Source organism: Nicotiana sylvestris, chromosome 7 (assembly GCF_000393655.2).
Source record: "Nicotiana sylvestris chromosome 7, ASM39365v2, whole genome shotgun sequence".
Lineage (NCBI taxonomy): Eukaryota > Viridiplantae > Streptophyta > Magnoliopsida > Solanales > Solanaceae > Nicotiana > Nicotiana sylvestris.
This window is the reverse complement of record NC_091063.1, coordinates 22,220,676-22,229,557: the sequence shown is the minus strand read 5'-3', so window position 1 is coordinate 22,229,557 and position 8,882 is coordinate 22,220,676.

The window sequence follows — 8,882 nt, the reverse complement described above, 5'->3', positions numbered from 1 at the left end:
GTTGGATGGACGCCTATAGTGGTTAATTCTTCTTGTTAGTTGAATACAGTAGCATTATAGTCTTTTTCTTCGTTGAGGAAATATTTTTGAGGTCAAATGTTCAAAACAAAATTGTGCTTGAATAGTTATAGGTCTTTAAAAACTTTGTAAGTGGAAGTCACGAAAAATATTTGCTGAAAAAGAAACTGCTCAACCAATCTTTTTTAATAAAAAGTCTAACCAAACAAACCCTTTAAAAGCTTTTCAAAAGATCTACAAGCAAATTTGAACTAATTGTATTAGTGGTAAGAAAAGCTAGGACACAGTCACGTTACACGTATATATTACATAGAGAAACTTTAAATTTGATGAATTGGCTCTCATACTTTGAAAAAAGGTAAATCATATCTCGCATCTCCTTAAATTCGGAAATTATTGTACTATTAAACAAATATTTGTGATAAAAAATAAATTGCAATCACACTATAAATATGAAGAAACATAATTTTATTAATAAAATAATGCATGTACAATTTTATTTATTTTCTTGATTCTGTAGGGAAATGACACCGAAAAATAACAACAATACAACAATAAAATTATTTGTGAGCGAAAATACACCGATTGACTTGAGTCGTGCTAGGCACTGTCCTAAGAAACTATTTCAGCAATGTGAAATATTTCCCCAGGATTAAACAAGCTCATCTCTATTTATTTAGAGGATAGAGGAATCAACAAAATTAAATAATAAATCCAGCTATTAAAAAAGGGGAACAAAAGAAGATAGACTACTAATTTTGAGAAGGAAAGACAACAAAGAGACGCTACTGCATAACGAAAAGGCAAGGAAAGTTGCAATGGTTTTTGCTTAAGTTGAATGCCTATTTATAAGCTTTAAGAGAGGTTTGATGTCTTGAATTTTTCATGCAATTGTCACTTTTCATACTTCTTTTGCCACTTATCATAGGCTTCTAGAATGGCTAAGACATTTGTCATTTAGGCTTTGAAATAAATATGACATTTATAAAATAAAAGGGCACTTGGCTATTTAATTTTTGAAAATACTGCCACAATCCTCACATATTTTCAAAAATTTATAGGAAAAGGATAAAGGAATGGAAGAATTAACAACTTGTTGGATTTGCATGGTCCAAATGTAATAGGTTTGGTATCTTCTAGACTATGAACCAAATTTAGACCAATAAAATTTAACTCACAGAATTACTGGTGAAATATAATATTTCTATGAACCAATAGTTCTTATTGTAAGTTAGAGATTTTATCAATCACATTTCGACCCTCACGATTTTGCTGTTCAACGCGGTTTTGCGCCACTAGGCCATGCACGTGCCTGGTTATTCATAAGAGCTAGAGACTAGGCCAAAATCTCATAGGAGCGGCCCACTCCACTCTCATATTGGTAAATTCGTCAAGTGTATACTGCTTTTAGATATACCATCCATAAAGAATATAAATTTCATTAAGAATTATAACTCAACCTCTCAATTAGTAGTAGTTAAACACTCTCTTTTAGTGCATTGGTACCAATATCAATTACCCATATGAACCTACTTCATGGGATCTCCAATCACATATGTTGGGTTACCATCTCTATTGACAACATGTTGGACTTAACCCCATCTCTTTTGAGGTTTGAAGAATTAATTTTCTTCCCACGGATTTAGTTAGAGGATCAGCCAAATTTATCTCTGACTTCACAAAGTCAATGAAAATTATTCCATCAACAGCTGTTTTATGATATCATGTCTCAATTTCATGTGTCTACTTTTATAATTATAAGATTTATTCTTTGCAATAGCTATTGCCGCTTTACAATCACAATGCATAGATACATGAGGCAATACGTCCTTTATTAAAGGAATATTAGCTAAGAAGTTTCTTAGCCACTCAGCCTCAAAACCAGCTAACTCCAGAGCTATAAACTCTGATTCCATAGTCGATCTAGCAATGATTGTCTGTTTAGCTAATTTCCACGATATTGCACCACCACCAAGGATAAATACATAACCACTAATGAATTTTGTCTCATCTGAATCAGAGATCCAATTTGCATCACTGTACCCTTCTAAAGTAGAAGGAAATCCACTATATATGATACCATAATTCATAGTTCCTCTCAAATATTTTATTAGTCTAGCTAATGCAGACCGATGCTCGTTGTTGGGATTAAGAGTATATCTACTCAGTCTACACATATCATAGGTTATATCAGGCCTTGTAAAATTCATTAAACGCATCAGACTCCCAATAATCTGAGCATATTTACACTGAGCAACCGGGTCACCATTATTCTTTTTAACTGAGAGTTAATATCAAAAGGAATACTTACCGGTGTGACTTTAAAATATTCAAATTTCTTAAAAAGTCTTTCAATATAATGTTCTTGTGACAATATTATGTCACCTTCACTCGTTATAACTTTAACTCCCAATATCATATTTATTTCACCCAGATCTTTCAGGTCAAAATTAGCAGACATAAATAATTTAGTACTTTGCACAATATTTAAACTTGTTCCAAATATAAGCATGTTATCAACATACAGACATATTATCACATAATCTGTCACGACCCAAATTCCATTATAGGTCGTGATGGCGCCAACCGCCGTTGTTAGGCAAGCCAACCCTAGTCAACTAGTGAGTTCTCATTGATTTGACCAAACAATCCCAACATGTTCTTGACTTAAATTTAAAACAAGTGATAATTAACAATCCATAATAATAGATATACAACCCAAAATGATAGTCTAGCAATGTATGTGCCAGGAATCAGTGTCACAAGTACTAGGGCAACTAGTAGAATGTACAAAAAATATAACTACCCTACTGCTTGGGATAGGATAGACAAATATAACAAAAGAAAAGAAGAGACTCTGGCATGTTGCTGAACGGCTCAGAAGAGGCAGCTCACTGTGAAGTCTCGAACAAGTATCAGGGGTGCGCGCCGGTCGGATAGCTAGATACACCTGCCTCAGATCCTGTATAGTTAAATATATAAGTGTAGTATGAGAACACAAACAACATATACCCGGCAAGTATCCAGTCTAACCTCGAAAAAGTAGTGACGATGGGTCGACTTGACACTTACTAAGGTCAATATCAATAACATTTAAGGATTTCGCTAAGCATGGATAGCATGAATATAATGATAGTCTCAGAATTAAGGAGAAAACGATATATCAATTTCAGTCATGTCATATAATAATTTGCATTTCAAAGCATTTAAATAGAGTAAATCATGGATAAATTCCACATAAATAACATGCGCACATTATGCCGAGGTTGTATAGTCCGGTCCAACATAATATTAAACTGTGCACTGCTAGAGGGTCGAATGGCGCAAACTATAGATGCATCTATTTCTACCGAGGCGATCGACCCAATCCACAAATAGCAATTTTTATCAAGTAAGCACACATTGCTCATTTATAGTCAAATAAATTCATTCAAGTTCTCAAGTAAGTGCGTATATTCGTTTATAATCATTTACAATTTCTAGCATGTCCTAAACGATCTCAGAAGCAAGCAAAAACGTAGGCATTTTCATGTATAGCATGATACGAGTCCTAAATTACCCGGACAATTAGCATAATAGTAACTACGCACGGACTCTCGTCATCACGTACGTACATAGCCCCCACAGATAGTCACAAGCATTTATTTAATTCACCTAACAGTTTATTTCCCTCTAACAAGGTTAGAAAGGAGATTCGCCTTGCTCCAAAGCTTACTTCCAAACTCAAGAACGTGCTCAAAACCTTCAATTCGGAGCCGAACGATCCAAAACTAATCAAAGGGGGTAAGAACTAGTCAATACAAGCTCAAGAGTTCATATTCTAGCTATTAGAGTAATTTCTCAACCCTAAATGCAAAGTTCCTAAAATTTATCCCCAGGCATACGTGCCTGGATTCCGAAACTTTTTGAAAAAAGTTGTTACTCATAACCCAAGGATCAATAATATATGATTTTTACTCCATTCCATAATAAATTTCGTGGTTAGATCTTTTTTTTATCAAAACCCTAGGTTTACTCTAATTTCATGAATTTCACTAATTTTTATATGTTAATCTACCTAAAAACCAAGTATTAAACTCACATTAAGTAGAGAAAACTTACCTCACAATGCTAGGTTGAAATCCCCTCTTTGGAAGCTCCCAAATCGCCCAAGTGTAGAAGTGAAATGAAATAAATGGCCTAAGTCCCATTTTTAAAAGCTATGCCCAGGTCTCTGATGTCGCATTTGTGACATCAGGTTCGCAAATGCGACAAAATCATCGCAAATGCGAACCTGAGCTCCCTTTGCAAGGGTCGCAAATGTAGACCCTGCTGGATTCTCAAATGCAAACAAAAATATCGCAAATGCGATGACTGCCCAACTCAAGCTTCTTCGCATTTGCGAAACCTTTATCGCAAATGCGAACAATTCCTCACATTTGCGAGACCTGCAACACTGCCCAGAAATACCAGAAAAACTGGAGTGTTTTCACTCCTAACACACGTCCGAAACTTACCCGAGTTCTCGGGGCTCCACACCGAATACTCACACAAGTCTAACAACGTCATACAAACTTGCTCGTGCGATCAAATCGCCGAAATAACATCTAAAACTACGGATTTAACACCAAAACACATGAAATCCTTATGAACATTTGAAAGTCCTATTTTTACAACCGGACGTCCGAATCACGTCAAATCAGTCCCGTTTCTCACCAAAATTCACAAACATAACTTAAATGTTATATTGGACTTGTACAGGACTCCAAAACCAACATACATGCCCGATACCAACATGATCAAACATTATTCAATTTCTTTAAATCCTTAGATTTTTAGTTTAACAATTTTTAACAAAATTCATTACTCGGGATAGGGACCTCGGAATTCGATTCCGGGCATACACCCAAGTCCCATATTTTACTATGGACCCTTTGGGACCGTCAAAATATTGGTCCGAGTCCGTTCACTAAAAATATTGATCGAAGTCAAACTTGGCCTTTTAAGCCAATCTTAAGGAACCAAGTGTCCCGATTTCAACCCAAACTCTTCCAAATTCCGAACCAACCATCCACGCAAGTCGTAAATCAATTAAATCAAGTATGGGAAGTCTTATTTATCGGAACAAGATTCTAGAAAGCAAGACGACCAATCGGGTTGTTACATTCTCCACCTCTTAAACAAATATTCGTCCTCGAACGAACATAGAAAAATACCTGAGCTAGGGAATAGATGGTGATATCTGCTCCGCATGTCCTCCTCGAACTCCCAGGTCGCCTCCTCGATTGGTTGGCCCCTCCACTGGACCTTTACCGCATAAATCCTCTTGGATCTCAACTAGAGATCCTGTCTACCAACAATGGAAACTGGCACCTCTTCATAACCCAAACTTTCATCTAGCTGGATAGTACTGAAATCTAACACATGGGACAAGTCCGCATGATACCTCCGAAGCATAGACATGTGAAAAACTGGATGAACTCCTGATAGGCTGGAAGGTAAAGCAAGCTCATAAGCAACCTCCCCTACTCACCTAAACACCTCAAATGGGCCAATAAAACCTTGGACTCAACTTGACCTTCTTCCCGAATCTCATAATACCCTTCATCGGTGAGACTTTCAAGAGGACATTCTCGCCGACCATGAATGATACATCACGCGCCTTCTGATTCGTATAACTCATCTATCTGGACTGTGCCATGCGAAGTCTTTCCTAAATCAACTTTACCTTCTCTAAGGCATCTTTCACCAAATCTGTACCATACAACTTAGCCACACCAGGCTCAAACCACCCGATAGGAGAACGACATCGCCGACCGTATAAATCCTCAAATGGAGCCATCTCGATGCTGGGCTGATAACTGTTGTTGTAAGAAAACTCGGCCAAAGTCAAGAATTGGTCCCACTACCCTCCGAAGTCAATCACACATGCTCTGAGCATGTCCTCCAAAATCTAAACTGACTGCACATCGGTCTGTGGGTGAAATGTTATGCTGAGCTCTACCTGGGTCCCCAACTCACTTTGTACGGCTCTCCAAAAATGGGAAGTGAACTGAGGGCCTCTATCTGATATGATGGAAACAGGCACACCATGAAACCGAACTATCTCCCGAATGTAGATCTGAACCAACCTCTCTGAAGTATAAGTAGTCTACCGGAATAAAGCGTGCTGACTTGGTCAACCTGTCGACAATGACCCAAACTGCATCAAAATTCTGCAATGTCCGCGACAACCCGACTACGAAGTCCATAGTAATGCTCCCGCTTCCACTCAGGTATAGGCATCTGCTTAAGTAGGCCACCTGGCCTCTGATTCTCATACTTAACATCCTGGCAATTCAAACACCTAGCCACATACTCAACTATGTCTTTCTTCATCCGCCGCCACCAATAATGCTGCCTCAGGTCACGATACATCTTCGTAGAACCTGGATGAATGGAATATCGTGAACTGTATGCCTCTTCTAGAATCCTATCCCTCAAGCCCTCAACATTAGGAACACATAGGTGACCCTGGAGTCGCAGAACACCATCCTCGCCAATAGAAACCTCCTTAGCACTACCTTGTAGCACCATCTCTCTAAGAATTGCCAAATGAGGATCATCAAACTGTCGAGCCTTGATCTGCCCCAATAATAAAGACTGAGCAACGACACACGCAAGGACTCGGCTAGGGTATGAAATGTCCAACCTTACAAGTCTGTTAGCTATGGACTGAATGTCCAAAGCTAGTGGCCTCTCCTCCGCTGAAATGAATGCCAAGCTACCCATACTCTCTGCCTTCCTACTCAAGGCATCTGCAACCATATTTGCCTTGCCTGGATGATAAAGAATGGTGATGTCATAATCCTTTAGTAACTCAAGCAATCTATGCTGCCCCAAATTGAGATCCCTCTGCTTAAACAAATGTTGTAAGCTACGATGATCAGTATAAATCTCACATGTCACCCCATACAGATAATACCTCCATATCTTAAGAGCATGAACAATCGTTGTTAACTCTAGGTCGTGCACGTGGTAATTCTTCTCATAATTCTTCAGTTGACGAGAAGCATATGCAATAACTCGCCCCTCCTGCATCAATACATATTCCAAGCCAACGCGCGAAACGTCCAATATACCATATACATCCCCATACCGTAAGGCAATACTAGAACTTGTGTTGTAGTCAAAGCTATCTTGAGCTTCTAAAAGCTCGACTCACAATCATCGGACCAATGAAAAGGAGCACCCTTCTGGGTCAATCTAGTTAAAGGTGTTGCAATGGATGAAAAACCCTGCATGAATCGGTGATAATAACCTACTGACCCCAGGAAACTCCGGATCTTAGTCACCGAAGTAGGACGTGGCCAACTCTGAACTACCTCAATCTTCTTGGGATCTACCTTAATACCCTCTCCTGATAAATATGCCCCAAGAATACTACTGACTCTAGCCAAAACTCACACTCGGAGAACTTAGCATATACCTTCTGCTCTCGCAAGGTCTGAAGCACTACTCTCAAATGTTGCTCATGCTCTCCCAGGCTACGTGTATATAAAGATGTCGTCTATGAAGATAATAACAAAGGAATCAATATAAGGCCTGAACACCTTGTTCATCAAGTCCATAAATGCCGCTAGGGCATTATTCAAGCCAAAAAACATCACCAGAAATGCATAATGGCCATATCTAGTACGGAAAGCAGTCTTCGGGACATCTGAGTCTCGAATCTTCAGCTGATGATACCCTAACCTCAAGTCAATCTTAGAGAACACCCTAGCACTCTACAACTGGTCGAACAAATCATCAATGCGCGGCAACAGATACTTGTTCTTGATGGCAGCCTTGTTCAACTGGCGGTAATCAATGTACATCCGCATAGTCCCATCCTGCTTCTTCACAAACAACACTGGTGCACCCTAAGGTGACACACTCGGTCTAACAAACCCCTTTGCTAACAACTCCTCAAGCTGCTCCTTCAACTCTTTCAACTCTTTCGGAGCCATATGGTACAGTGGAATAGATATAGGCTGGGTGCCTGGAGCCAAGTCAATACAGAAATTAATATAACGATCTGGTGGCATGCCAGGAAGGTCAGAAGGAAACACATTAGTGAACTCCCGGACTACTGGAACTGAATCAATCATCGGAGACTCTGCGATGGTATCCCGAACATAAGCTAGATAAGCCAAACAACCCTTCTAGACCATTTGTCAAGCCTTTAGAAAAGCGATAACCCGACTATATGTACTAACTGAGGAACCCTTCCACTCCAACCTCGACAACTCTGGCATTGCTAAAATAATAGTTTTGGCATGGCAATCTAGGACGACATGGTATGAGGATAACCAATCCATGCCCAGGATGACCTCAAAGTCGGTCATATCAAGCAACAAGAGGTCTACTCTAGTCTCAAAACCATAGAATATGACCACACAAGACCGGTAGATCCGATCCACAACCACGAAAATGCAAAAAATTCCTCACATTTGCGAGACCTACAAGACTGCCCAGAAATACCAGAAAAACTGGAGTGTTTTCACTCCCAACACACGTTCGAAACTCAACCGAGCCCTCGGGGCTCCACACCGAATACTCACACAAGTCTAACAACATCATACAAACTTGCTCGTGCGATCAAATCGCCGAAATAACATCTAAAACTATGAATTTAACACCAAAACACATGAAATCCTTAAGAATATTTGAAATTCCTATTTTTACAACCGGACGTCCGAATCACATAAAATCAGTCCCGTTTCTCACCAAATTTCACAGACATGACTTAAATGTTATATTGGACCTGTACCGGGATCCGGAACCAACATGATCAAACATTATTCAATTTCTTTAAATCCTTAGATTTTCAGTTTAACCCAAACTCTTCCAAATCCCAAACCAAC